Source organism: Stegodyphus dumicola, chromosome 5, assembly GCF_044657685.1.
Source record: "Stegodyphus dumicola isolate Sdum_Otavi_A_Nest chromosome 5, ASM4465768v1".
NCBI lineage: Eukaryota > Metazoa > Arthropoda > Arachnida > Araneae > Eresidae > Stegodyphus > Stegodyphus dumicola.
The window spans coordinates 147,386,504-147,399,263 of NC_140772.1; the positions used below are offsets into that span (position 1 = coordinate 147,386,504).

Below are 12,760 nucleotides of genomic sequence, written 5' to 3' on the forward strand. Positions count from 1 at the left end.
TTCACGAGCGCGGAAGTAGTTAGCCAGAAATTGAAGAACCCCGCGTTTCGGCCTGTGTGCTGGCCTGGAAGAATTGTTAATCGTTCAAGTGATCTTCAAGTTTGCTGAATTAGCAGCGGTATTGTAAAACGCGGTGAGGTTAGTTACTTTTAGAGAGCCTTGTAGTTTGAGTCTTGTCTTTAGTTTCTTTTCAGATTATTATTTTTATTTTACCGCCGAGTTGGCGTAGTTTGTGAGCGTCAAGAGCACGCACTTGTAATTTATTACGTTGAATAAAAAGAGACTTAAACCCTTCACAAGACTCTGTCATTTATCCAGTTTCAACAGTCACCTCTTGGTTGCGTGCAAGTTGGAGGCGCGCAACGCTACAATGTGATTATAATAGTATCAATAATAATAAAGATTTATGATATAGGATTTCATGTAGGTTTTAATATAGGATTTTTAGCGTTTTAAAGTTTTCGATTGGATACATGTTCCAATATTAATTATTTCTTTGCTTTCTTTACTTAGTATTTCATTATTTTACACAAGCATAATATATGAGTGCGTCATATTTAAAGGGTTGTTGATTATGTGGTAAGCTTGTTACCTATTACAAAAAACAATTTCGTTTCTGAAAGAAAATTTTTTGACTATTATGAAATATTGAACTTTAAAAACCTTTTGCATATTAAAGAATAAAATGAAAAGAATATCTTAATAGCATAACGTTTAAAAATAGCAGTTTAGGTGCTCCAAAATGCTGACTTCACATGTATATTTCTATTTCTGACTTACATATGGCTCAAAATTTCGAAAACTAGGAGAGGAAAAGGAGAGTATAAACTGAAGAAATTAGCTTTAAATCTTTACTAAATTCAGGGAAAACGTTCTAGAAATTTACTGGAAATAAAACTATAGTTTATTTAACTATGGAAAAGTACATGGGATCTATCTGTCCAAAAGGAGGACTGCCTTCTTAGAGGCTTTTCTAATGGAGGCTATTAAGAGATGCAGAATCTGAAACTAATCAAAAGAACTTTTAATGGCGCGTTTGATTGATTTGCCTAGGATGGAAAATTTCTGCTTTTTAAAGGAAACTGATTTATACTAAATTTTTAGAAAAAAGTATATATAATTTCAGTTAATAACAAGCAAAACACGAAATAAATCTCACCTTTTAGTACGAAGACAATCTTTACACCCGCAGTCTTATGACTTCCGTATCGTCCTCTCAGAGAGATAAGAAGCTGTGTGCATGTTCAATAGCAGCCTCGCCAAGTAAGTTCACCTCGACGGACAGAGTTTAAAAAAAAAGATTGATAAGATATGCTTGTCATTCTTCTAGATATCTGTATTTTATTTTAGACTATATTAAGACATTTTATCACAAAAGCAATAATGACACATTCAATGTAGATAAATGTCCGACTCATTCTGTAGTTCAGACTAAATTAAATAAATTATAAAATAAATTATTAAATAAATAATGAAATAAATTATTATCGTCGACAGTGTTTTGTAATTCAAATATCTAGAATTTACTTCAGATGCTTACAACCAGAGGATAAACAGAAGCCACTATTAATATAGACGAATAACGGAATTAGTTGAGTCAAAATCAAAATGTAAATTTCCAGGAAGATTTAATTAGTTTGCTAAACAATTGTGGTAAAACACATGAGGTTCTGACTACGGTATGTTAATTGAGGAATTTCCAACAAAAATTTCTTCTTTTATCACAGAAATCAACAAAAGTAGGTTACAGTAATTAAAAAAAGGGAAAGTTATAAGCCTCTTGACATTCTTTGGGCAAAACTAAGATTACTAAGAGAGAGAGCTAACCATCTTATAGTTAACGACCCTCATCTGGCTATTTAAATTTCGGTTTTGAATACTGATTACTAATTATTGCATTAACAGTTTATTTAATTATTTATATGCATCTCACAGTATAGTGGAGATTAAATTAGAATTAAGCGTATAGACCTCGAGCAACTTTTCATAATTGAAAGAAGAATGATGGAATAGACAAAACGAATTAATGAATCTTGGCACATGGAAACTGTTACTCATTATCATCCCTATGCAGCAATCTCTGATTCAACAGTATCGAAATTTATTTTAAAATAATGAACGAAGAACAAATAGAAAAGGGAGATTAAAACGAAAGCATTTTTTTTAATTTAGAAATAAATGAAAATAAAAAAATTAGGATGGTCCCTGCTTTTCTCAAATGCATATGAACCTATCTATTCAGAAATACATCATCTTACAAATTCCAATTTATCATCTAAAGTGGGTTTTAAATGATTGCATATGGGTTTAAAACGCATATACAGCCGAATGTATATGAAATGTATATCAAATAAAAATTACAAATACTTCAGAATCTGAGAATTGGACTGCACTGAAAAAGCAAGCTAGATAGTAAATCATGCAAATATTTTTTCACATTTCGTTTTAAATAAAAATAATAACCTATGAACAAATATACGAGATTTTAGATTTTATCATAGGTTATTAGATAGATTATATATCGTATTTACTTTAGTTGTATAGTTTATTTACCGTACTTATTAATTATTAACACAATTATTAACCTCAGTAATTAATTTTAACTACTGGTTTAAATATTTTTTAGAAAGAATAGCAGGATTGATACAGATTATAATTTATACTATTTTAGTACTTTTTTATTTTTGATCAATGAAGTATTGTTAAATCAAATGTATGGTACTGGTACTCGTTTTACTATTTTGGATTGTAACTGATTTTGCTTTGTATGAATTTCAGCAAGGTGTCTTTCTCATTCCAATCTGAATTGAGGAAGAAACAAATTGTTTTGTGCTTTATTGAAGTAAATAAGTTATTGTAGTTACCACTTCAGAAGCAAGCTGATAAGCTTCAGAAGCTAATATTTAGTGGCAACAATTTGAAACGTGAACCTACATTTATAGTGAACCGACACAAAATGCCACAACGAAATTAATACCTCTTTTTGGTTAACGCCCTTTGGAATAACAAGTAGAGAAATCAAGTTCATAGAAAAGAGAATGTGTACTTTTAATCAATATATTGAATTTAAAATTAGCAGCAGCTCTGTGGGACACTTTTCAGGACAGACATAAAAGTTTGTGAAAACAAGAAATTCGTAAATTAGAGGTTCGTAAAGATGAGAGTCCATTGTATTTTTGAACCAATACAGTTATCTTCTCCTCTTTGCAAATGTTCATTTAACGTCATTTGGGTATTAGGAACTCTTCTTTGGCTAATCGAGAGAGATAAGAATAATATTTTGAATTTTACGATCACACACGAAAATCGAAAATAGCGTTCAAAATTAGGTTTCCTGCAGAATTTAAATATTTAAGGTCAATTTGCAAGATGCTTACACTTGAAAAAAAAAAAAATGTAGGGTAGAAATAAGTAAAGCTCTAATTATATGACAGAAGAAAGGGATTTAAAATTATATGAACACTGACAGCTGAAATGGAGATAAGGAGAATTAGAACACATGAAATTACTCTATCAAGAGATTTTTGGATCATACTGCATCAAATAAGAGATGTTTCCACTGAAGAACCTATTGCAAAGATCAATTTAATTTTGACTATATTAAAATTCTGCATCAAGAGGGAAATATAAATATCGCAAGGGAAAGCGAACAAAGCAAATAGCTGATACATTTTACAATTTTATTAAGTTTTAAATAAAGAAATAACGCGAAAGAAAGGTCTTCAAAGCTTTTATTATTTTTAGAACAGGTGCAAACGAGGGCAGTCCGTTCGGGCGGCGCATCTTTGGGGATCGCATTTTTCACGTGAAACATAAAATAGGGGTTAGTCATCTGGATCTTCGAAGCACAAAGAAGTATTACAAGATTTATTGGATTTCTGCAAAGCTCTCTAGCTTATATTCATGTTACGAAAGGGCAAAGCCTTATATTCACGTCGTACTTAGGTGAATACAACGTTACATACCCTAAAAGTAATTCATGAAAACGCTATTGCAGCCAACACGGTCTTTGAGATTGGACATCAGACCGAACTATTCATATTTAGGCATATTAGCCACTCAGTTACTCGTGAGGGAATGAATGAAGAGAAGCTGAAATATCATACAACACTGCATTGTGGATAAATCTGTTTTCATATTGCACAGTATTTAAAGAAATTAAAAAGAGATTTCAATAGCTTCTTGTTCTTTGGAGAACACAATTACCAAATAAATTATGATCAAAACGACATAAATAAGAAAGAGTTCTTTGCTATAAGAAAAAAGTTATAGTTTTATAGCTGTTACTGCATAGAATAGAAATCGATTGATGGAAAGACGGTCTCTTTGAAATTTTTGCTGTCTATTACCATGAATGCAATTTCAAATATTGTAATACTGCGAATTTTCCACACAATTGCCATGAGTATTACTCGCTGTAAGAGGAATTTTCTATATACAAATAGGTTAAGAAGAACCTAAAACCTGAAAACGAGTATCTTGCATTTAAGAAATTTTGCTGTACGGTCTATAGAATATCAGTTGGAGTTTTAAAAGTTTGTAGAATGCAATCGATGATTTTGCTAAGAGAAAAAGAAGCAAAATAACACCTTGGCACTTTGGAATTTAAGTTTTGCCACATTCCTATTTTAAATTACATTCACGCATAGCTGTTTTTGAACTGCTGGGAGAAGTCGAGGTATTCATCATGCAGAGACTTTGTTCATGTACAGATGTTCATATAGAAGAGATAAAACAGTATTTTTAGAAAGAATGAATCTTCTTCTTATTTTGTTGCCTTTCAATCTCCTATTACTCAATATTTCCTCATATATATATCATATTGTAGTGTTCCAACCTAGAATTTTCAGCAATGTGTGTGGAACCTTGAGAACTGGTTAGCGAATAATCGCTTTAATTCAGAAGACATAGAACAGATAGTCGGAAAGGGTTAATTACCCTTTATTGATCAAAATAAATTTAACATATGGTCCTCTCTTAGGACATACAGAAAAGCCTCTACTCGGGCTTGAACTCAAGAATGCTATAAGAAATAAAACCTAACTTAACTAAAGAGATATAGCCGAAGCTATCACAATTCTACAGGAGTTGGCCCTTTAACGCTAACTAACTAAACGGCAAACTATCAAAGGCCTGAAATACGGCACAGCATAGAAATAGCTTAGAGAGAGTGTAGCCAAAAGGTGAACGCGCGCTGGTCATAATCTCTGGCTCTCTAACGAAGTCAGTAGAACTTCGACTTTAAATACTGCTCTTCCTTCATTTGCATTTAACGGCGATTCTGAAATCACATCTGGCAGGAAATTTGTAAGCTGAAATTAGAAGCGACAGGAAATTGGCTTAACTAAAAATTAACTGTTAAAAACTTAGGATAAACCTTACAACTTTCCCGGCCAGAATTTAATTTAAATACTCGAAGAATAAGGTCTCAAAACGACCTTGTTTAAGATTTTAAATTCCAAACATTTGTCAAGTTAAATGTAACACTTCCTAGCCCTTTGCATTAAATAGTTTTAACTTTGAACTTTCTTGTTTAAGGCCAACTTCACACAAAATTGAAAGCTAGACTAAAGCTTAAAAAAAAAAAAAAAAAAAAAAAAAAAAAAAAAAAAAAAAAAATTACATTTTTTTTTCCATTTGTGTTAGACATGCAACAGCTTCTTCTTGGTCAAGGATTTTTAAATCTTGGTCTTTCCAAATTATCTGGAAGGAAATCGTATTAGTTTTATCTTTTACAAAATTTTCAAATTCCTTGTAATTACTCTTTATCGACATCCTTTGGCCCTTACACAATTTGCATTCATTCATTAAACTCATTCACATAAACTTCTCTTCCCTAAATGCTCTCCACAAATTTGTTCTGATTGTACTGAACGTAATAATGTTACCGCGAACACACGCTATCCCTAAACATCATCTATCATTGTTAAACTTGACATTACTAGACCTTAGAAGACTCTCTATGCACAAAACTACCTCGATGTGTTAAACCAGAGCTTGACTTGAACATTTAAGTGTTAGCTGGAGAGCCTAACGTTACACACACATATTCTAATCATCCATTTCTTTTACATTTTTCACTTACACTTTGGCCAAATATTTATCTTTTGTACAAGTTTAAATTTAAAACCCTTCAAAAGTGGCATTTAAAACTTCTACTTTAACACAACATTTTAACATATTTATTACATAACATTTTAAATTCATTTTACATCATTGCTACAGTTGCTATATACAATTTACAATCTTTGGCTAAACTCTTAACTTTAAGTTAACAAATTTCAGTATTAAATGAAGTCTTTCCGACTAAAAGATACTTACAACTCAATTCTCGCAAAGTTGCGAATACAAAAATCTTTCTGTTTAAAAGATATTTGCAACTATGTTCTCGCAACTTGCGAATTGAAACTTTTTTTCTTTAATAGCATTTAGCAACTTCAAACCATATGACATAATATGAACTTTCCATATAAAATAGGCAAACAAAGAAATTTTCACTTTTTTTTCTGAACTCCTCAGGAGACAGAATTCTTCAAATGTAGGATATTTCAGGATTTCCAGCTCCCTCCTTTGACTTCGATGGTCCGCACCGTTCGTGGCGACAGTTTTCCTCTTTTTCCCTTTGTCGACAAACCTGGGGGTCTTCCGTGCTGGCTGTTGATTTTGAAATTGAAGTTTTCGCTTCATCTCTTGAGGGGCCGTTGCTTGCTGAGGATCTTTTCATCTCCACTTGGGTCTTCTTGTTTGTTCGGACAGGCACGGCTCCTGTGTCGGCTGATCGTTTACTCTTTGTCATTCTTCGGTCTGAACTTCCTTCGACTTCCTTTGTGGTGGTTGCCGCTGGGAAACGCAGGCTGTCTTCCGTTGACTCCGACTCTCGTTGTTGCTCTTGTTTTATTAAAATATCATTAGCTGGCCTTTTCCTTTTTACTGCCGGTACTGGTCTTGTTCGTGAATACACTCTTTTGGCAGGTTCCATCGTGGGTATCGTTTTCCTCCTTTTCGCTGAACCTGGACCTTTCGCTCGTTGGATCTACTTGGCCGGTGATTCCTCCGCTCTCTCGGCTTCCTTCCTTTTTTGCTGTTGGGGGATTCCAACTCGGCGTCTGACTTGGTGATATTTTTTGCTCACTTCTATGATCCTGCAATAAATATTGTAAAACTTGGAAGACAGTACGACTATAGTAAGGCCTCAACTGATCACTATTAGCAATTACTTGCTGCCCACTTGCAGCCTTTAAATAAAAAGTGGTTTGTTTAATTCTTTGGATAATATAAGGCCATTCAATCCTGGCCTCAAACTTCGATATCATGTTTTCGGGTGCGGATGATAACAAATGTTTTACCTTCAATACTTTTTGACCGACCGTATATTCTACGTCCCGTCTATTTCTATCATAATAAATCTTCTGTTTCTGCCTTGCTAAGTCGGAATTTTTAATCGCTTCATTGATAGTTGCCTGTATATCTTCTTCTTGCCTTCGCTGTACAAAGAACAGCTTGTCTAAAGGCGTTAACATCTTTCTTACTAAAAATAGTTCTGCGGGTTTTTTTTCTTATATAGTATGCTTTTCTGTTCTCAAGGCAAAACCTAACTCATTGATACAACTGTCCCAGCGGTCGTGGTAATTCTTAACGTATCCTCTAATAATTTTTACAATATTCTTATTTACGCGTTCCGCAATATTCGATTGCAGTAGATATGGTACCATTTTTGATGGCGTATGCCAAGTCCTTTGCAAAGATTTTTAAATAAACTACTAGCAAACTGTCTGCCATTGTCTGATATTACTTTTGGGGCCCCATATTTTAAAATATACTTAACTAGAAGCGAATCGATGACTATTTTTGCTGATGCTCGTTTAAGGGGACTATTTCCACTCATTTTGAAAAATGATCTACTATGGTTAACAAATATCTGTTTTTATTTATTTTTGTTTTAGGGTAGGGCCCGAGCAAATCAATGCCAACTATCTCGTTTGGAAATGTGGTTTTTATGTTATTTAAGTACCCGGTCGAGCTGTAATTAACAACATTTATTAATTAGCACAAGTGATACGACCTGACATACGCCATAACCATCCTTTGCAACTCCAATAAACCGCTTCGCGTGCCCTCTGTAAGGATTTTCCGATTCCTAGATGTTCTGTAATTGGCGAATCATGCAGTTTATATAAAATGTTTAAAAGTAGACTCGCTGGGATCACTAGCCGGTATTCTTGATTCTCATTAGTTATTTTTGTGTAAAACAGTAATTTATCAATTATTTCATAATGAGCCGCCCTATTGCGATTAGCTGTTAAGTCCACATGTTTAAAATGTTGGGGGCTTCAAGATATGTGTAAATATCCTTGAATTCAGGGTCTCTTCTTAACTCCTCAATTATTGTCTCACGAGACTCAATAACTTTCGAGGTCAGCATTGCACATTTGACTGTGTTCCCTTTCTCGTTAATCTTAATTCTTGATAGGGCATCGGCAGCTACATTTTCATTTACTGGTGTATATTTTATAATCAAATTAAACTTTTACAGTTTAATGTGCATTGAATAACGCAGGGTGAGAAATTCTTTCCCGAATACAAGCGGCCGACAGCGCATGCTCCGAGTATAGTGTTATCGGAGCATCTCCGAAATAAACGTGGAATTTTTGTACCGCTAATAAAACAGCGAGTGTTTCTTACTGAGTGTCCGAATAATTCCTTTGAGCTGTGTTAAGCGTTTTGCTAAAAAAAGCTATTGGCTGCCTCTTTTGTTAGAGAACCGCACCAATTGCGTAATCCGATGCATCCGCAGCAATCTCTAAATTTTGGTCCCCTTCTGGAAATTTAAGAGCTGGGGCTTTAATTAGGGCATTTTTCAATTGTTCAAAAATTGTGTTCGCTTTCGGCTGTCCATGTGAATCTAGTTTTCTTTCGTTTAATAACTAATAGAGGTTCAACTATCTTCACAAAATCTTTTATGAGTACTCTATAGTACGAACACATGTCCAAAAAGGAAGATAATTCCTTAGACGTGTTTGGAGGTGAATAACTTTTAATTGCTAAAATCTTGGAATAGTCGGTCTTGATACCCTTATTTGAGATTTTGTAACCTAGATATCGCTGCTCCTTGGCAACAAATTTGCACTTCTTCGGGTTTAACTTGAAGCCGGCCTCATTTAACAAAACAAAAACTTGCACCAAATGTTTATTGTGTTCGTCTATTGTTTCACTGGTGACCATTATGTCATTCAGGTAAATTATTGTACTTTTGCCCAAGACTGGCCTTAAACCGATATCCATAGACTTCTGAAATGCACCCGGAACTCCGCTTAAACCAAATAGCATTCTTAAAAGGCATAAACGCCTGATTTCGTAATGAAAGCTGTCTTTTCGATAACCTTGGGTTTCACAGCGATCTGAAAATAGCCTGACGTCAGGTATAATGACGTTATGAATTTAGTAGAATGAATTTTCCTAATGATTTCATCAATTATCGGGAGGGGATACGTAGGATATTTTGTTATACTGTTTAGCTGGCGGTAATCAACCTCAAACCTCCATGAATCCGCGTCCGCGGGCTATAGCCCATTTTCCTCTTTACAGAGTACCACAGGACTTGCGTGAGGACTGATGCTTGGCGCGGTTGTTTTGTTATCTAACATTTTTTTTAATATGGTGTTGCAGGATATCTTCATTTACGCAGTCATACCTATACGGCTTAGACAGGACTGGAGGGGCGTTTCCTGTGTCAATGGAATGCGTAACCACTTTACAGAAGCCAGGTCTGTTGTTAAATAAAGTAAAAAAAAATCTTACCAACTTTTCGACTTTTTATTCTAGTCCGAGGTGATCAAGAGTCACTTCCGGCATTACCCCTTCTTCATCCACAGCGTTCATGTGTACCTGAAAAGTGGAATTCTGGAAATTAAGATTCGCGCTAGCTGCGCATAAGAAATCAACCCCCAAGATTACTGAAGTTAACAAATCCTTTACTACCAGAAAGTTTACTTTTTGTATTTCGATTTTAATTTGAAAATGCAACCCGATTTTTCCCAAACATACACATTGCTTTCTTAGGCTCCAATTACCTGTTGCCCCACTGTTTTGTATAGTCTATAACGACGAAAATGCTTTTTAATAAACTCTTGTGAGAAGAAGGTACACTGATCCTCTGTATCCAGAAGACCAGTAGTAGGGACATCATTTAGTAAAATATGTATCTCCAGCAAAGCCAAATTTTGTACCACTACTGTGTTCAAGTGGATATGAGAGACTTTCTTCCCTCTTGGTGACCGGGGCGCGTAATGGCAAATCGCACATTGAGTTGATAGTGTTAAACGAATTTCGCTTACTGCGCATGCTTGATGGTGTACATTTGGCGCGGGGAGAAATATTGGCGAATAAGCAACCTTACATTAGCTTATTCGTGATGTCCGTTGCTGTCGAATCTGGTCCAGTGATGTTTACAATTTCAATATTATGGAACTTTGTTTACTTGTTATTTTAACGTCCATACTGATTGAATTTGCTTTTTTTTCTAATATATGTTTCATTTTAATTTAGGCTAATTTGCTGATAACGGTGAATTTAATATTTGTTAACATATGTTGTGCGTAATAATTCGTTATTTAGATTTAATTTGTATACATGTTATAACACAGTAATGTAAACTGGATTTTCTCGTCTAGTTTGTTAATGTATGTTGGTTTTTTTTCTTATTTCAAAGAATTAAATAAACAGCATTAAGTAACTGTAAAATTCTTCAGAGTTATTTACAAACACTTGCTATATTCCTCTGAAGGAAACAAATCATTCCTTAAAACTTTTTTCTTAAGGTTACATTATATAGAAATTTATGAAATATTAAAAAAAGTTAATGAACTGTATGTGTGCTAAGAAAGATGATACTGTGACATAGTACATAAACATACTTGCACTTATAAACATATCAAATTTACTGAAATGGGAAAATATATACATACCTGAAAGCAATCTTGCAATAGCATTTGGTTTGGAGCTCTTGCGCTATCCACTGGGGCATGTTGATTTCCTTTACCCATTTTTTGCACTCTTCAATCGAATTCATACTTGATCGAATCATTCAGCTTTCCAGTTGTTGGAGCAGTACAGGATAAAACGTATTTTAACACAGTAATTACTTTACATTTACATTATACTCTACAAAGATTTAAACGCTAGATTTTTTTACAATCAGATGGCGGTACATCTACCATATACCGTATTTATCTTCTTTTCAAATCTCGGCAACATAATAATTACGCAATTTTTTTTTCTGAGCATGCGCAGTATGCGACATTCATTTAACACTGTACAACTCAATGTGCGGTCTGCCGTTACGCGACCGGAGCCCCCTTTTCGATCACCGCGGTTAGTTTCACTTCTGTTTTTTCGCCCGTTCTTTCTGTTGCTTTTTATATCCGAAAGCTTTAGACTAATCAGTCTTTCTGTTTCTGGCTTTTTACTTTTCCTCGTCTGCCGAAACGAATTCTGCTGACATTGACATTTCTTCTGCGAAGAAAATCTTAAATACTGGTAAAACTGATTTGCACGCACGTTCTCCCCTGTTTTTATGCTCTGGAACTTCACCGCTAATTGGAACAAGTTTTCTAATGTTTGCCGGTTTCGACTGACGGGAGTAGACGTGGTAGTATCACTTCAATAAGCTGGCTATCCGATCTCTTTCCACATAGTAGGTTGAAAGTTTGAATTTTTCTTAAGATAATATCCGTTAAGTCCTCAAAATTCGTCTGGTATTTACTAAACAATTCTGATTCTAGCTGCGAACTGTCTTTCACAACTGGAAATGCTTTTAACAGAGCTGCCTTGAAATTTTCCCAGCTGTAACTTTCCGAACCTGGATCCCCCAACAAAAACTTGCCAATTCCCTTATACTAGCTGAGAGCTTGGCCTTTTTGTTCGTCGTAGATATTGTGACTTTCTGCAGCTGATTTACGGGATACAAAGTAAAATGCAAGTCCAGCTGCTCCAGGAAAGTCATCACCGAGCCTTTGCCGTAGAATGTTGCGGCTGGCTTCATTGCGGCTCGTATTGTTTCAACGGTGAATCCGAATCTCTCCCCCGGGTGTGCTGAAGCCTAGCCTGGTCAATGAAAACTTTTCGTTTTCTAACCGCATAGTTCGTCTACAGAATGTAATGTTCCAACCTAGAATTTACAGCAATTCTAGGTTGTGTGGAACTTTGAGAACTGGTAAGCGAATAATCGCTTAGTTCAGAAAAAAAGCAACGTAAACTCAAGAAGAGTTAATTACCCTTTATTGCTCAAAATAAAGTCACAGACGGTTCTCTTTCAGGACGTACACTGCTCAAAAAAAAAAAAAAAAAAAAAAAAAAAAGGACAGTGCTATATCTCCTGTTCTACTGGGGCGATTCACGAAATTCAAATTGCGTTCTTCATGTCTCGAAAGCGCGTCTTAGGATATATATTAGATTTATATATAGAACTATTCTAACATAGGTATTTTGACACAAAATCGGACTTTTTCTGAAATAACATACCAATTTTTTTACATATTTCGATTCTACGACTCAAATTATGCCAGAATACCAACTTTTGTAAAAATCGTACGAGTAGTTTTTGAAATATTAACTCTCAAAATTTTAGCTCCTCAATGTTAATTGAATTTGGCAAATATTTATTTATATCTCTTTTTTTTATTAAACTTTTATGATTTTTTCTCTCACATTTGGAAATTTAGGTTCATTTCAAATAAAATTTACCCATTTTTTGTGTTGTATT

The 12,760-nt window shown here is 34.4% G+C and overlaps 1 protein-coding gene across 1 annotated transcript in view; it reads right to left on the reverse strand.

The window, feature by feature from the left end:
• Positions 1 to 1,311, reverse strand: part of LOC118195025 (sulfotransferase 1E1-like) — a 47,625-nt gene extending 46,314 nt beyond the window's left edge. The window contains exon 1 of the mRNA XM_085817178.1: positions 1,160 to 1,311. The gene's annotated coding sequence lies outside the window, so the exon portion shown is untranslated. The remainder of the gene's footprint in view (positions 1 to 1,159) is intronic.
• Positions 1,312 to 12,760: the final 11,449 nt, after the last annotated feature.